The sequence below is a fragment of the Coregonus lavaretus genome (genome assembly GCF_964263955.1).
Source record: "Coregonus lavaretus genome assembly, chromosome: 26".
In the NCBI taxonomy this organism is placed as follows: Eukaryota; Metazoa; Chordata; class Actinopteri; order Salmoniformes; family Salmonidae; genus Coregonus; species Coregonus lavaretus.
The window spans coordinates 29,341,733-29,359,836 of NC_140013.1; the positions used below are offsets into that span (position 1 = coordinate 29,341,733).

General features: G+C 44.3%; 1 pseudogene across 1 annotated transcript; it reads left to right on the plus strand.

Annotated features, from left to right (window-relative positions):
• The first annotated feature begins 703 nt into the window (after positions 1 to 703).
• LOC311101388 (peroxisomal sarcosine oxidase-like) lies at positions 704 to 16,710 on the plus strand (annotated as a pseudogene). The gene is made up of 8 exons: positions 704 to 811; positions 1,571 to 1,710; positions 3,841 to 4,050; positions 5,869 to 5,992; positions 10,877 to 11,029; positions 11,697 to 11,846; positions 15,045 to 15,120; positions 16,576 to 16,710. The product of its transcript is annotated as a peroxisomal sarcosine oxidase-like (transcript).
• Positions 16,711 to 18,104: the final 1,394 nt, after the last annotated feature.

Here is an 18,104-nt window from a genome sequence, read left to right on the forward strand (position 1 = left end):
GGGAAGGGGGACCTCGTATAACCATGCAACTTGAACAGTATCAACCATCCAAGATAGGCCTAGCAATCTATGGCTCTGTCAGAGCTAATTAAACCCTTGATATATTTGACTTTGCTGCCATCTAAAATGAGCGAGAATACACTGTTTCCCATGTATTTGGCCAACAGGATTGACCCTCTCAAAATGCTCAAGTCATGAGGGTTGCAAATTTGACATCTCTACTAATGGTATATAACATGTTTTCCTCTGGCAGTTGGAAGTTATACATATTGGAAATAGTATGAAATGATGAGCTTTCATTGTATTTGAAATATTGCTTTATTTTTTTTAACATAATTTAGTCCAAACCTCAAGCCTGCAAAAAAAAACATGAGTTTTTAGAATTTCCATCGTAGCTTGGTTCTCCATGTTCACAAGCGCCCCGCAATTGTTTAAAGCACTGACAGCTCATGAGACAGTTATGTAGGCCTACAGCTGATTTCGTAGGTAACATTTCTTCTGAATGTGCATCATATAAGAGTAATATTTAGCAGTCACGCTGTGACGCTGCGGGGGGCGTGCGGTGTAGACTTAAGCGTGCTGTCATTTGCTGTTACATAATGGAGAACTTTGGCCAGGTGTGCTTGAGAACTGTAGTAATATAAAGCGGGTCAAATGAGGAAGTGCCGTGTGCTATGAATACAGTCTACAGCAGACCCAAAACATGTCTTCCCAAGACTACGACTGCATAGTGATAGGAGCCGGGGTTCAGGGCTCTTTCACTGCCTATAACCTTGCGAAAAAGAACAAGAAAACCCTTCTACTTGAACAGGTTTGTCATTTATAAGGCAATTTGGCAACAGTTACAATGTGTCAACCAACCACAGAATGTATATGGTGTCAACTCCACTGCAACTACTTGTTGGTAGCCTACATCATCATAATTGCATGATTGACTGGGTTATTACAAATTATTTAGAAGTGAAAACGTTTTTCTTTGTAGTGTTATATTCTTGCACTTTGAACTGGCCTACTGTAGGCCTAGCTGTAGTTTCAGCATGTTTCAAACTTCCATGTGAACATGCAGGGCCGGTTATAGGCATAGGACTGCTTCATTTTTTATATATATATTTTTTGGGGGGGGGACAAAGTCGGTTTTCAACGTACTGTTGAGTGTTAGAATAGTAGAATACACAAGGTGCAATTTATCGTGTTATGTCAATCACTGACAATCACTCAATTAGCCCATGTCAGCAAAACATTTTTATATTGGTAAATTAGTCTAGCCAGCTATCTAAACTTGTAGTAATCATGTTCGAATTACCAACAGGGCACCCAGGGCACGTGCCAGGGGCCCTGACCTCCAGGGGGCCCTCATTGATTTTGTTAGGCACTTTTGATTTATAAAATTGCTAAATCTTCACTCTACCCATGGCATAATGTGTAGAATTGCAGCAAACTTGCTTTAAAACGGCAACATTTTCTCTTTGCCCTATGATGTTGCGTATGGCCCCCAAAAGGCTAGGGAGAAAAGTCCTGTGAATATGAAAATGGCAACTCCAACTCTGTTTCTGAATGTCTTGTTCCTCAGTTTGTCCTGCCGCACTCTCGTGGCAGCTCTCACGGCCAGACGCATCATCCGTAAGGCCTATGAAGAGACTACTACACCAACATGATGTGCTATCAGCTCTGGTCTCACCTGGAGAAAGAGGCCAACGTCGAGCTTTACAGGTGAGTGGCATAAGCAAAAGTATAAGGTCTGTCTCAGTAGGGGGGATACAGCATTAATAGAACATTGTAAAAACCAGAACACTGAGATTTGTTACATTCAATGTGTTTCGCCAGTGTTCAAGCAGTAACTCAATCTGTGAGCTATAGATGGATGACTTTCTCATTACCTCGCACGTCACTGAATCACCCCAGACAGCTCCCTGTCTGCCTTTGAATGTGAAACAAGGATTTTCATCTCAATAAACCCCAATTCTCATTCCCAGAGCGAGGAGGGTTTGTTCTTGTAAATACTACAGCAGGATCAAAGTTAGAGCCAGACAGTCAGAGCCTTCAACCTCTACCTCCCCACCTAAAGCTTCCCTGAACCATTGTCTTAGTTTGAAACCCCTTTTGGTTGTCAGTATCAGTCAGCTGCATAACACATTGATCATTATACTGTTAGATGACTGATGGATCAATTACCAGTCTCCTACCCCACCCATGTTATGTTCCCAAGGCTAGCACACAGTAGCTAAAGCGCTCTCTCCCTCGGAGCAGCCATCCACGGCAGATGACTGATCGGTCCCCACACTAAGGCCACCTGTGCCCTTGGGCTGGATAAAACTGCAGCACAATGAGAAATGTTGAGGCTATGGCTGCGTGAATCTTTGTGAACAATGCTTTACGCCTCTGTCGTTTCTCAGCCCTGGGGACAGACTTTGAGTTGGTTGGACGATAGCCAAAAGCCCTTTGGCTACAGGCCATGCTGTGTAGTGGTATAGCCACACACATACATTGCAACCAGCGAACCAGCGTCACTCAGTCATCACACAGCGTGACATGGGTGGCATGGAAGCATGCATCATGTTTAGGACCTTACATGCACTCGCACACACATGTGCAGACACACACACACACACATAAACACACGCGCACACACTGTGGAGAGCGAGACACACTCGTAAAATTCTCTGATGAATGGGTAAGGCCGTTAGCAGGTGTGGCCCATGCGTCATGTCCGTTGACAGATGTTGGAGCAGCCTTTAGAAAGCACTGTTCTCATAGAGCAGGCCAGCCATCCATGCATCAACCAGACTGCTTCATTAGGGCCCCCTGTGTTTCATAACCTTTCACTCTGAGACCCTATCATTTACCACAGGCTGGGATTTTACAACATTAATTATTCTCAGTGTACTCGGTTTACAAACTGTTGTTGCATCAGATTGCTTTCATTAGATTAGATTGTAAGAGGCCATCTGTGACCTTATTTGCAGTATACTTACATGTATGGCAGTGGAGGCTGCTGAGGGGAGGACGGCTCATAATAATGTCTGGAATGGAGCAAATGGAATGGCATTAAACATATGGAAACCATGTGTTTGATGTATTTGATACCATTCCACCGATTCCGCTCCAGCCATTACCACGAGCCCGTCCTCCCAAGTTAAGGTGCCACCAACCTCCTGTGATGTGTGGCAAGCTGTTGATTGATTGACAAGGCTTGCTGTATGTTGTAGATGTTAAGGTTCAAACCACTTGCAAATGTGACGACTGGCTTTGAACCCGGGTCTTCTATGTATCACACACAGGAGGTTGGTGGCACCTTAATTGGGGAGGATGGGCTCACAGTAATGGCTGGACTGGAATTAGTGGAATGGTTTCAAATACATCAACACATGGTTTCCATGTGTTTGATGCCATTCCATTAGCGCTGTTTCAGTCATTATTATGAGCCGTCCTCCCCTCAGCAGCCTCCTGTGGTATCACAAGACTATGTTAGCCTGCTGAGCTAAAAGCCATTAGCTCGGGAGGCTAACACACGTCTTCAGGTCTCAGACATGGTTATTCCTCATGTGAGCGTGGTTCTCTGAACCCCAATGATTTTAGCTTAGGGCTAGATTCAATCCATATTGCGGAAGATCCACGTTATAGCGCAATTGAAATGTAAAGGTAATTTCCGGTTGAGCCGACATATGCAGTGTATACCGTGAATGCAGTCTCCGTAAACACGGAAACATTGCTTAAATTTTTTTATCATGCTATTGTGCAGATCTTCCGTGATACGGATTGAATCTCGGCCTTAGTTTATCTTTATTTCCACAAATGAAAACAGGACATTCACTGCATAATGATTAGGACCTCCTCTCCCAGATGTACAGGTCTGCTAGTCATGGGTCCAGAGCAGGGGGACTACCAGGTGTTCAAGTCCACCCTGGAGAGGAACAAGGTTCCCATAGTGATCCTGCCGAAGGAGGAGTTCAGCCAACACATCCCTCATGTTAACCTGCCCAGGGAAACGCAGCCCTGGTGGACACCACCGCCGGAGTGCTGTACGTTGACCGCACAATCAAAACGGTGCAGGTAAGATGCTGTATGCTGACCGCACACTCAAACCGGTACAGGCAAGATGCAGTACGCTGACCACACACTCAAAACGGTACAGGTAAGATGCTGTATGCTGACCGCACACTCAAACCGGTACAGGCAAGATGCAGTACGCTGACCACACACTCAAAACGGTACAGGTAAGATGCTGTATGCTGACGCACACTCAAAACTGTACAGGTAAGATGCTGTATGCTGACCGCACACTCAAAACTGTACAGGTAAAAGTGACAAACAGTTTGGTATGTATTGCTTACAAATCCGTAAAAGGCATTCTGGATTATGTTTGCATCCTAGAAGAGGTCGTTATTACAAGATGCTGTTAATTGATTGGCCTTGTACCTTTAACCCACATTGGCTCAGTGCTACTTCTAGGGTGTGATAAGAACTCCATAAAGTACAGCTTTCCCTTTCCTTTAGTGCTGTCCTGTTTATCCTTTACATTACCCCAATGAGTGTTGGACTCTGTAATGATCATTCATTAGTGTTTATCAGCAGCTAGGTAATTAGGCATTATGTATTGCCCACTAATTAGGAAATACATAATGGCTTGTACACACAATTTGGGAATACTGTATATGGCGTGAAGGAGACAGATAGACAAAGACAATATGAACTGAACAATGACATATAGCTCTCATATACCACATTTAATTTATATGCCTAGGTACACATACTGCAATGAGAAAAGTAGTATTTTTCGACAATGAAAACAATCTACACAATAACTTTTTATAGCATTGAATTCAGTTTATTCAGACATTGGCAAGGAGAAACTAAGCACTGGAGAGAAACAGCCTGAAAACACCAACTGAAACGCTTTATTATTTTACTGCTGTCTTGGAACAATTATCCTGTCTTGTATAGTATTGATTGAACAGATCAAGCATAAGGCATACATTACAATTTGTCATTAGTTGTGATAATAGATGTTTCTACAGCCGCCAAGATTTCCACCATGCATTTTATTCTGTCTGAATGTCTAGTTTCATAACCTCCTATCAACATTATGTCTCACAATCTGCCAGCATCGATCATTTCTCCTTGATGTTTTGTGAAAGGGGGGTCTGTGTCTTTGAGAGTTTGCACATGTGCATAACCGTGAGTGTTTTTCCGCTATACGTGTGATTATGAACAAACTACTCTCACTTCAAGTCTGAAGCCAAGGTTTCTGACATATCAGTCATGTTAATGCCTCTAACTGGACTCTTATCATCAGCAGTAGTTCTGGGACTGACTGGTGTAGATGTCCAACTTGGCTCTCTGTCAGACCCAGCTGTTACCATGCCAGCCGTTACTATGCGGAGACAGACAGACTACTCTTCTCTGACTGTATCGTTCTGAGCCTCCTTGACCTTGTACCTTTGTACACAGAGACTAGAACTCACCCATCACAATCAGCAGATAGGCTGTATCTCACAAGCTCAAAGAGGTTCGCAGGTCACTAACCTGCACTCTAATCTAGTAGATATTAAGACTGCTTCATTCCGGTTTCAGCTGCCCTGCCCCTTGGTTGGTTCTCTATTACCCTCCTAGACATCCACATTCCACTCCCTTCCTATTCAACTTTAACAAACCCTCGATGATGGAGAAGTTCACCTCAGGATTTGTTGTGCCTGGGATGCTTATATGGACCGTAAACTTCACTTGCACTTTCATTTATTTACACGTTACCTGCTTGATACTATTCCACTTTAGTTACTAAGGTTCCTCTGTGTCAGTTTGGTCTCATTAATTTTGAACACACCTTGCATACCTCACACTACAGTAACCATTCTCTCTCTCCATCACCAGGGACAGTTCCAAAAACTGGGGGTGTGATTAAGGACAGACAGAAGGTGACTGTCATCATACCGGGCTCTGTGGTAACCGTGACGACAGTCAGCGGGGTGTACAGAGCCTTCAGCTACCACTGCAGGTAGGCTACTCACTGTAGAATCAAATCAAATCAAATCAAATCAAATTGTATTGGTCACATGCGCCGAATACAACAGGTGCAGACATTACAGTGAAATGCTTACTTACAGCCCTTAACCAACAGTGCATTTATTTAAAAATAAAACAACAACAAAAAAAGTGTTGAGAAAAAAAGAGCAGAAGTAAAATAAAATAACAGAAGTAAAGAGCAGAAGTAAAATAAAATAACAGTAGGGAGGCTATATATACAGGGGGGTACCGGTGCAGAGTCAATGTGCGGGGGCACCGGCTAGTTGAGATAGTTGAAGTAATATGTACATGTGGGTAGAGTTAAAGTGACTATGCATAAATAATTAACAGAGTAGCAGCAGCGTAAAAAGGATGGGGTGGGGGGGCAGGGTAAATAGTCCGGGTAGCCATGATTAGCTGTTCAGGAGTCTTATGGCTTGGGGGTAAAAGCTGTTGAGAAGTCTTTTGGACCTAGACTTGGCACTCCGGTACCGCTTGCCGTGCGGTAGCAGGGAGAACAGTCTATGACTAGGGTGGCTGGAGTCTTTGACAATTTTGAGGGCCTTCCTCTGACACCGCCTGGTATAGAGGTCCTGGATGGCAGGAAGCTTGGCCCCAGTGATGTACTGGGCCGTACGCACTACCCTCTGTAGTGCCTTGCGGTCGGAGGCCAAGCAGTTGCCATACCAGGCGGTGATGCAACCAGTCAGGATGCTCTCGATGGTGCAGCTGTAGAATTTTTTGAGGTCTGAGGACCCATGCCAAATCTTTTCAGTCTCCTGAGGGGGAATAGGCTTTGTCGTGCCCTCTTCACGACTGTCTTGGTGTGTTTGGACCATGATAGTTCGTTGGTGATGTGGACACCAAGGAACTTGAAGCTCTCAACCTGTTCCACTACAGCCCCGTCGATGAGAATGGGGGCGTGCTCAGTCCTCTTTTTTTTCCTGTAGTCCACAATCATCTCCTTTGTCTTGGTCACGTTGAGGGAGAGGTTGTTGTCCTGGCACCACACGGCCAGGTCTCTGACCTCCTCCCTATAGGCTGTCTCATCGTTGTCGGTGATCAGGCCTACCACTGTTGTGTTGTCTGCAAACTTAATGATGGTGTTGGAGTCGTGCCTGGCCATGCAGTCATGGGTGAACAGAGAGTACAGGAGGGGACTGAGCACGCACCCCTGAGGGGCCCCCGTGTTGAGGATCAGTGTGGCAGATGTGTTGTTACCTACCCTTACCACCTGGGGGCGGCCCGTCAGGAAGTCCAGGATCCAGTTGCAGAGGGAGGTGTTTAGTCCCAGGATCCTTAGCTTAGAACCAGTCAACTCTAACATGAGCTTACACTCCAATGCACTCCAGTGGAATGCAGTCCACTGTTGTCACACCAGGCAGGCTATGATATGCTCCATATCTTTGATATGGTCAAACCGCACTGTCACTCATATTAACCACACTGTCACACATGTTATGCACTCAAATACAAATAGACAATATGCCACTTGCAATCAAGATTTACGGTGCATGTATTTGACAACACAAGATGTAATTGTATTTATTTATTTTTATTTCACCTTTATTTAACCAGGTAAGCCAGTTGAGAACAAGTTCTCATTTACAACTGCAACCTGGCCAAGATAAAGCAAAGCAGTGCGATAAAAACAACAACACAGAGTTACATATGGGGTAAAAAAACATAAAGTTAAAAAATACAACAGAAAATATATATACAGTGTGTGCAAATGTAGCAAGTTATGGAGGTAAGGCAATAAATAGGCTATAGTGCAAAATAATTACAATTAGTATTAACACTGGAATGCTAGATGTGCAAGAGATTATGTGCAAATAGAGATACTGGGGTGCAAAAGAGCAAAATAAATAACAATATAGGGATGAGGTAGTTGGGTGGGCTAATTTCAGATGGGCTGTGTACAGGTGCAGTGATCGGTAAGGTGCTCTGACAACTGATCCTTAAAGTTAGTGAGGGAGATAAGAGTCTCCAGCTTCAGAGATGTTTGCAATTCGTTCCAGTCATTGGCAGCAGAGAACTGGAAGGAAAGGCGGCCAAAGGAGGTGTTGGCTTTGGGGATGACCAGTGAGATATACCTGCTGGAGCGCAGACTACGGGTGGGTGCTGCTATGGTGACCAATGAGCTAAGATAAGGCGGGGATTTGCCTAGCAGTGATTTATAGATGGCCTGGAGCCAGTGGGTTTGACGATGAACATGTAGTGAGGACCAGCCAACAAGAGCGTACAGGTCACAGTGGTGGGTAGTGTATGGGGCTTTGGAGACAAAACGGATGGCACTGTGAAAGACTACATCCAATTTGCTGAGTAGAGTGTTGGAGGCTATTTTGTAAATGACATCGCTGAAGTCAAGGATCGGTAGGATAGTCAGTTTTACGAGGGCATGTTTGGCAGCATGAGTGAAGGAGGCTTTGTTGCGAAATAGGAAGCCGATTCTAGATTTAACTTTGGATTGGAGATTCTTAATGTGAGTCTGGAAGGAGAGTTTACAGTCTAACCAGACACCTAGGTATTTGTAGTTGTCCACATACTCTAGGTCAGACCCGTCGAGAGTAGTGATTCTAGTCGGGTGGGCGGGTGCCAGCAGTGTTCGATTGAAGAGCATGCATTTAGTTTTACTAGTGTTTAAGAGCAGTTAGAGGCTACTGAAGGAGTGTTGTATGGCATTGAAGCTCGTTTGGAGGTTTGTTAACACAGTGTCCAATGAAGGGCCAGATGTATACAAAATGGTGTCGTCTGCGTAGAGGTGGATCTGAGAGTCACCAGCAGCAAGAGCGACATCATTGATATACACAGAGAAAAGAGTCGGCCCAAGAATTGAACCCTGTGGCACCCCCATAGAGACTGCCATAGGTCCAGACAACAGGCCCTCCGATTTGACACATTGAACTCTATCTGAGAAGTAGTTGGTGAACCAGGCGAGGCAGTCATTTGAGAAACCAAGGCTATTTAGTCTGCCAATAAGAATGCGGTGGTTGACAGTCGAAAGCCTTGGCCAGGTCGATGAAGACGGCTGCACAGTACTGTCTATTATCGATCGCGGTTATAATATTGTTTAGGACCTTGAGCGTGGCTGAAGTGCACCCATGACCAGCTCGGAAACCAAAAGAAAGGTTTTAAAGAAAGGATTTAAAGCAGAAAGGATTTAAAGCTCTATTCCAGAGTTCAGCATGTTACCATAAAACCCTTACCCTTACCCCATCACATCATTAATGTTAGTAGAGAAGGGCAACATTTTGTCCAACCCCAGGTCAAAAAACAAGTCCAATCCCCCTAAATATAGCCTCCCTCCCCCAAGCTATAAGCAGGGAGCAATGACTCGCCATTGCTCTGGTTGGTTCACAGCAAACCAAGAGGGAGAGTCTGCAGCCCACTGCTGGCGGAACACTCAATCTACTATGAGGAATAAACAAATCAACCATTCCCAGACTATCTTTTACACAGGGTGGTAGGGACGGATCCTGCCAAGCAATCTCATAATATGTCACCCACCCAAATGAAAAGCTGATGAAAAAATACTGGGCGTTATTTAAGTTGAGAATTGGAGTTGGTATTGGAATTGCATTATTCAGGATAGCGAGAGGGGCCCATGGAAGCCATGCCTGAGTGAGCACATAGAGAAAGTATGAGGTATGAGTTTGCCTCAAATACTGCTCTCTCTCTCTCTCTGTCTCTCTCTGTCTCTCTCTGTCTCTCTCTCTCTCTCTCTCTCTCTCTCTCTCTCTCTCTCTCTCTCTCTCTCTCTCTCTCTCTCTCTGTCTCTCTCTCTCTCTCTGTCTCTCTCTCTCTCTCTCTCTCTCTCTCTCTCTCTCTCTCTCTCTCTCTCTCTCTCTCTCTCTCTCTCTCCTCTCTCTCTCTCTCTCTCTCTCTCTCTCTCTCTCTCTCTCTCTCTCTCTCTCTCTCTCTCTCTCTCTCTTCTCTCTCTCTCTCTCTCTCTCTCTCTCTCTCTTCTCTCTCTCTCTCTCTCTCTCTCTCTCTCTCTCTCTCTCTCTCTCTCTCTCTCTCTCTCTCTCTCTCTCTCTCTCTCTCTCTCTCTCTCTTCTCTCTCTCTCTCTCTCTCTCTCTCTCTCTCTCTCTCTCTCTCTCTCTCTCTTTAAACTGAAAGCTAGCGAACATTGTATCCTTATTACCACATGCTGGGAAGATGTGATTTGTATGAGTGTGTATGCATTTAATTAAATCCCCATTCTAGCTTCCGCTACACCACCGCTACTGTTGCAGTTGGATTAGATACAACGATGGTAATGGGTAGCTAGAGTGTCACGACTTCCGCCGAGGCTGCCTCCCCTCCTTGTTCGGGCAGGTGTCGGCGTTCGGCGTCACCGGCTTACTAGCTACTGCCGATCCATTTATCATCACTCCGTTTGTCTTGTCTTCAATCACACACACCTGGTCCTTATCCCTCATTAGTCATTGTATAAGTGTTCTCTCTGCTTCCTTGTCTGTGTGGGTGATTGTTAATTGGGGAGGTCAGTGAAGCTCGATGGAGATCGTGTATTTTGTATAGACGGGAGATTTTCCCGTGTGCCCTGTATTTTCCAGTGCGCCTGTTTTGTGCCCTGGAGTGTGTTTGACGCATTTCTGCGTAAACCTGTATTTTGCGGATTAAAGCCTGTTATTCTGTGATTTACCCTCCTGCGCCTGACTCCTTCAACACCACCTCATCACATAGAGGGAGGTGAGGTGGAGGGGGGAGGGAAACATCTTCCCAAGTGCAAGGATCTTCTTTAATCAAATCCCTAATCAAACCCAGAATCATTTCTATGGAGGCCTATGCTTGGGCCCCACGTCCGTCCTGTCTGTCTGTCTATCTGTCTATCTGTCTATCTGTCTGTCTGTTGCTCCCCTGATTAACTAGGTGATAAAGATGAATGTGTGCTACTGGAGGGAAAAGGTCCCTGGCTCCTACAACGTCCAGCACCGCTTCCCCTGCTTCATCCAGCTGGAGTCAGAGGAGGCTAAGCATTACATCTACGGCCTCCCATCCAATGAATACCCAGGCCTGATGAAGGTTTGGGCTTTTAGATAACATAATGTTCCACACAGGATTCAGTGATGCATTTGCTTTAGGTCTCAAGCAAGGTTACTAAACACACAAGCATAGTTCACCAAACCACCTCCATTACACTGTTTCCTGGTCTTATTGTGTCGAATTTAAATAGAAATACATAAAACTTTTGCTGAGCTCAGAAGTAGGGCAGCAACACTGTCTGCTTCCAAAGTTCGCCAACACTTCCGGATACATAATCACAGCGGAATGTTGACTGTGTTGCGCTTCCATTTTTTATTCCATCTCTATTTTCAGCATGATGGCGAGTCAGCAGGAGTTGGGAGAGTAATAGCAGCACCCAACATGCAGGCAAAGGAGAGGGACAGATGGCTGTGCCACATCACATTATTCACTCTGTGGTGTAGTCAACAGTGCTTTGTAACCCATGTACTGTAGATAGATGGCTAATGCTCGTTACCTTTCAAAATAAAATGTTGCCACACTTAATTACCTTCCAAAATAAAATGTGGCCACACGTCATAGAACATTGTATTTACATTATATAGGCGTTATACTGTTCTGCCTACAGTCAATGTTCCTGGTAAGTGCTTTTAGACTCTATGTAAACAAACTGTATTGAACTTAATTAAAGGTCAGTTGATGTTATTTTTGTTCTCTGTTTTCGAAGATTTGCTGCCACAAGGGCCCTGAGACGGACCCTGACGAGAGGGACAGACAGACAGAGAGGGGGGACATAGACATCCTACAGCGCTACATCATCCGCTGCTTCCCTGGCCTGGTGCCCATCCCTGCTGTGGTGGAGAGCTGCATGTACACAGTGAGTATTGCCAGTCTCAGAGAAGCATGTACACAGTGAGTATTAATACTCTGAGTTGCATGTACGCAGTGAGTATTAACAGTTTCAAAGCTGCATGTACACAGTGAGTATTACCAGTCTCAGAGCTGCATGTACACAGTGAGTATTACCAATCTCAGAGCTGCATGTACACAGTGAGTATTACCAATCTCAGAGCTGCATGTACACAGTGAGTATTACCAATCTCAGAGCTGCATGTACACAGTGAGTATTACCAGTCTCAGAGCTGCATGTACATCATGTTAACATCTCTGCTGCTTACTGTGTCCTAGTAATGGCCATATTAAATTGATCCACAATGGCAATTTACTCTGAATCAGTGTAACATCATCCTTTCAGTTAGGCTTAATTACAGTGTGGGAAAAAAGTATTTGATCCCCTGCTGATTTTGTACGTTTGCCCACTGACAAATAAATGATCAGTCTATAATTTTAATGGTAGGTTTATTTGAACAGTGAGAGACAGATTAACAACAAAAAAATCATGTCAAAAATGTTATAAATTGATTGCATTTTAATGAGGGAAATAAGTATTTGACCCCCTCTCAATCAGAAAGATTTCTGGCTCCCAGATGTCTTTTATACAGGTAACGAGATGAGATTAGGAGCACACTCTTAAAGGGAGTGCTCCTAATCTCAGCGTGTTACCTGTATAAAAGACACCTGTCCACAGAAGCAATCAATCAATCAGATTCCAAACTCTCCACCATGGCCAAGACCAAAGAGCTCTCCAAGGATGTCAGGGACAAGATTGTAGACCTACACAAGGCTGGAATGGGCTACAAGACCATCGCCAAGCAGCTTGGTGAGAAGGTGACAACAGTTGGTGCGATTATTCGCAAATGGAAGAAACACAAAAGACCTGTCAATCTCCCTCGGCCTGGGGCTCCAGGTCCCCCTGCTCAAGAAAGCACATATACAGGCCCGTCTGAAGTTTGCCAATGAACATCTGAATGATTCAGAGGAGAACTGGGTGAAAGTGTTGTGGTCAGATGAGACCAAAATGGAGCTCTTTGGCATCAACTCAACTTGCCGTGTTTGGAGGAGGAGGAATGCTGGTTATGACCCCAAGAACACCATCCCCACCGTCAAACATGGAGGTGGAAACATTATGCTTTGGGGGTGTTTTTCTGCTAAGGGGACAGGACAACTTCACCACATCAAAGGGACGATGGACGGGGCCATGTACCGTCAAATCTTGGGTGAGAACCTCCTTCCCTCAGCCAGGGCATTGAAAATGGGTCGTGGATGGGTATTCCAGCATGACAATGACCCAAAACACACGGCCAAGGCCAAAGGAGTGGCTCAAGAAGAAGCACATTAAGGTCCTGGAGTGGCCTAGCCAGTCTCCAGACCTTAATCCCATAGAGAATCTGTGGAGGGAGCTGAAGGTTTGAGTTGCCAAACGTCAGCCTCGAAACCTTAATGACTTGGAGAAGATCTGCAAAGAGGAGTGGGACAAAATCCCTCCTGAGATGTGTGCAAACCTGGTGGCCAACTACAAGAAACGTCTGACCTCTGTGATTGCCAACAAGGGTTTTGCCACCAAGTACTAAGTCATGTTTTGCAGAGGGGTCAAATACTTATTTCCCTCATTAAAATGCAAATCAATTTCTAACATTTTTGACATGCGTTTTTCTGGATTTTTTTTTTGTTATTCTGTCTCTCACTGTTCAAATAAACCTACCATTAAAATTATAGACTGATCATGTCTTTGTCAGTGGGCAAACGTACAAAATCAGCAGGGGATCAAATACTTAATTCCCTCACTGTATTTATAATCTAAAAAAAGCCTATTTTAATATTTGATCTTCCCACCAAGGCAAGGTATAGAATAGAAATGTGATGAGGGTGGTTCTGGAGTTGAAAACGCAGAGAGAGAACCATTGTCCTGTTTGCCATGCCCATCACATGCTGCATGACTGCATTACCTTTGGGATTAAAACACTAATGGAAAACATCACAGACACTGAATATCATTGGAAACCACATGTCATTCCTGTGCTGTAGTCAGAGTAGCTTACTGATTGGAGAATTATTAAAGCACAGTAAGGGAGAGTGGGGTAAGTTGAGCCATTCTTTATATTCAGCATCACTCCATCAAGGGAAATATAGTATTATTTGTAACAAAGATATCTGCATATATTTCAGGATGTTGTGTATCCCTGGAAATAATCAGAATTCATGTAAACATTACAGTTTTGAAAACATAGCTTGTCCAAAAAAAGTGGTCTCTTGGCAGAACTTACCCCGGGTATGGGGTAAGTTGAGACATGGGACAGGGTAAATTAAGCCACCTACACATTTATGTACTGAATGAAATATTACCAATACCTTTTTAAAACCATGTCTGTCTTTATTTTTCAAACACAATTCATCACAATCACATTTTGTCTTTTAATAATGTTAAGTATATTTTAACACAGCCTTAACACCTAACAAACACTTTGTACTTTTTACATAGGCCAAGCCCTGTTGTTACCTCATATCCCAGTGATAATGCCTTGCATTACGCCTGGGAAGAAAACGCTTCAATTTGCTCATCTTGCCATTGGCTCAACCATTGATTCAAGTTACCCCAAGGCAAACATTTTGACTATATTAGCCCACAGCTACAAGGATGCTTTATCTTGCTAGGTTTAGGACCTCATATTGAAGCTTATAGAGACCCTAACTGATGTATAGAACAATCTTTAAATTATCTACTTTGGTTTAGGGACAAGCATCATGAAACCTCTAAGAATAAATTCATTTGACTTGATGAAAATCTGTTTTTTGGACCTAATTTGCTCACCACTTTTTCCATGTGGTTTCTTCTTTCACACTCCATGAAATGACGACCTCTTCCTAAATATTAGGTCAAATTATTAATTTTGTGTATGTTTCCTAGAAACAAGGGTGGCTCAACTTACCCCTTTTGCTCATCTTACCCCACTCTCCACTACTGGATGTCATCTCCAATCCGCAAACAGATGGCAGCCAAAATGGACAGGATTTATTATTCTCAGATGAGTTTCTTTCACCAAGCTGCTGTTTCCCTCAATCTTTTTTCTCCCATTATCGCTCACTCCCTCCATCCCTATCCTATTACCACATTTAGCCTGAATCACCTCCCCCTCTCTTGTTCGCTCTCTCAATTCACCATCTCTTTCTGTTGCAGGTCACGCCAGACAACCATTTTGTCCTGGCCCACCATCCCACTCACAGTAACATCGTCATCGGAGCAGGCTTCTCAGGTGTGTACGTGCTGAACATGTGTATTGTCCTCTGAGCCTTTGTGGCCCAACATAACATGCCCCACAGCTCCACATCATACCCCAACATGGCTGCATCCATAGTGTCACTCACAACATACAGTATAACAGTGGGTGTGTGTGGATGAGCAAAGCCCAAAGAGTTTGGCTTTAAAAAGGTTTTTCACCACTGAGACCTGGCACACACTCAGGTCCAGAGTGGTGCTGAACATCACAGAGCCCTCTGAACCTACCTCAGCTCTGTGTGCTGTAGCTATGTCTTAGAGTGACATCTTACACAGGGGAAAGTCAGACAACTTTTAATTAGACAGTCTTTCAAGCCTGCTGTGAAAGGTGAAGAATTGAGCTTTGAGTCCAGACCCGTTTTATTCACTAATTAACGTTTGTGGTGCTCTCAGGGGCCCTCTCTCTCTCTGTCTCTCTCTCTCTCTCTGTCTGCTCTCTCTCTGTCTGTGTGAGAGGGAGAGCGAGAGGCAGGGTGGTGGTCCTCTCCTCTCCCTGTCCCAAAGGGCAGACGGCTGGGGTCTCCTGGCTCCTGTTCCATCTGCTCTGATAGCCGCCTCCTACAGTAATTATATGTGTAATTAATTTCCACTTGTAATAGCTTTTAAAGGACCTGGCTGGCACACAGTGCAGTTGGCTGGTGAGAGAGAGCGCTACTGTATAACAGGGAGGATTAACTCCACGGGTTAGAGAAAGACATTTGAGAAGCCACATAATCAATACAGGGACAAGTATGAATTAAATAAGTGTTTTGCTTCTGAACCCATTGGTCCCTTGGTGGTGGAATCTGGAAAAGTAACCATAATAGGATGAGGCCCATTGTGGTATGTTCAATCAGTGCACATGGCTGCTACTCCCCCCCCCCCCCCCCCCTTGAGGTATCAAAGGCCATAGGCACAAGTGCTTTAAAGAAAGTCCTGGGGGTTGCCATGGTTACAAAGGCACCCAGTGGGTTTGGGCCTGCCATCGAGGGCCCCTCGCCTCTTCCTACGAAAAACGCATGTGGCGAACTGTCAGAGTGGCCTACAGTTTGTTCGCTATAGCCCCGGACACATAGCGCTGAGGCTTTTACGACTTCAAAGCCCGGGAGCTCTGAGACCTTTATCAAGCAGAGAGAAAACTAAAGCAAGGCATTCTTAAGCCCAATTGACATTGAGTTTTTCTTCCTCCCTCAGACCCATAGCAACAAGAAGAATACACCTCTCCTGAGTAGAGCGTCTGTTTCCTCATCTCACCCCTAGGCTGACAGCTCACGGCACGCTCATCGCTGAAAGGAGGGACAAATCTCCTTAATTTATCTCTGGCTTGAGCCCACTTAAATGAATAGATGCCCTGTGACGGTCAGAGCAATGGCTCCTGTCCCCTTTTATGTGCTCCGTCATGCAGGGCTCAAACAGGACCTGCCTCACTCACTGTGATTGGTTCTACCCCCAGGTCATGGGTTCAAGTTTGGCCCAATCGTTGGCAAGCTGCTGTGTGAACTGAGCCAGGGAGAAGTGCCCTCCTATGACCTCTCCCCCTTCAGAATCAGACGCTTCCAAGCCCACTCCAAGTCAGCACTGTAGGATCGGGATCACTGGCTATAACATTGAAGACTTGAATGTGCCAAACCACAAAGAATAATTGAATGAAGATAGCAATGGCCTTAACCATTTTCTCAGGAATCAGACCTTTACAAAATGAAGATATTGAAGGTTTTCATACCAGTGTGGCTGAAGCCTACACAAACAATGGCCGCTGGCAAATAAATACGTACTTTTCTAGCTAATCGTTGAGAAAAGTGACGTAGGGACGAGAGCCTTGAAATGAGATGTGGAAACAAATCAATGATTCATTAAAGCTGATCTCTCAGCTGCTGTGCTGTTAATACTGCTCTGTAAATCATACTCTCATAGCCTCTGCTTAGACCTGGGACCCATCCTGCATCAGTTCAAACCAGACCAATAATAATAATAATAATAATAATAATAATTTATTACATTTGTAAAGCACTTTTCATTATACAAAAATAATCTCAAAGCGCACAAAATAAAATATCAAATAAAAAAATAGTTTAAAATAACAAAACAAATATACAGTATCTAACCACATCATGAAAGCAACAATCAAAGTCTAGGAGGACGGCCATAATGGGAGGCCACCTGATAGAGGTAAGTCTAAAGTCCAACTATAACATTGTTGGACGACTGTAAACGCATTAATCTGTGACAAATGGTATTCAACTTTAAAAATGGTACCCTTATTGGCTTGTATGATTTTATGCATCACTACCTCTCCCCTTCTCACTCCCCCGAGTGAGGCCTTTTTCAAGCGAAGCGCATAGTTAAAAAGACATCAGCCGTGGAACCATTTGTCTTTGCGCAGCCAGCTGTGTTTGTGTGTGTGCAGTGTGCAGCCTTCAGTGGCTCGTGTGTGCCTCTGCCTGTACCTATTTCCCCATGTAAACATTTTAATCACTAATCAGCCAGCCTGTTACAATGGGTGCCAACCACAGCCATCAGCGGGAATGAGAAAATTATACAGCGAGACACAGAGAGATCAGCGCACCACTCAGTCCCTTGGCTCTAAGTGACTTTGAATTGATAGAGAATTAGAAGATCATTAAACATGCAAATGCAAATATTCACCCACTAATATCCAGGGGGAAAGGACACACTGGAACATCTATTTCATAACATGTCTGTATGGGATACGCTCTTAATAAGAAGAGTAACGTTTGAAAGTAGTGCCCTTTTTCTGCTTCTCTATAGCCAGCTTCATGGCTCTGGGTCCTAGCATCTTTTTTGTACAATTGACCTTGCCACACTTGCTGTGCCACAAATACAAGTTAATGTAATAAGTGTTGAACTATCCCTTTAAGCACTTGATTGTCAAAGGATAATGATGGTCTGTCAGTGGGCAATTAGACTTTACCCTCAGGTAATCAGACATAGGCCATGTTATAGTATAACACAGAAACCGTA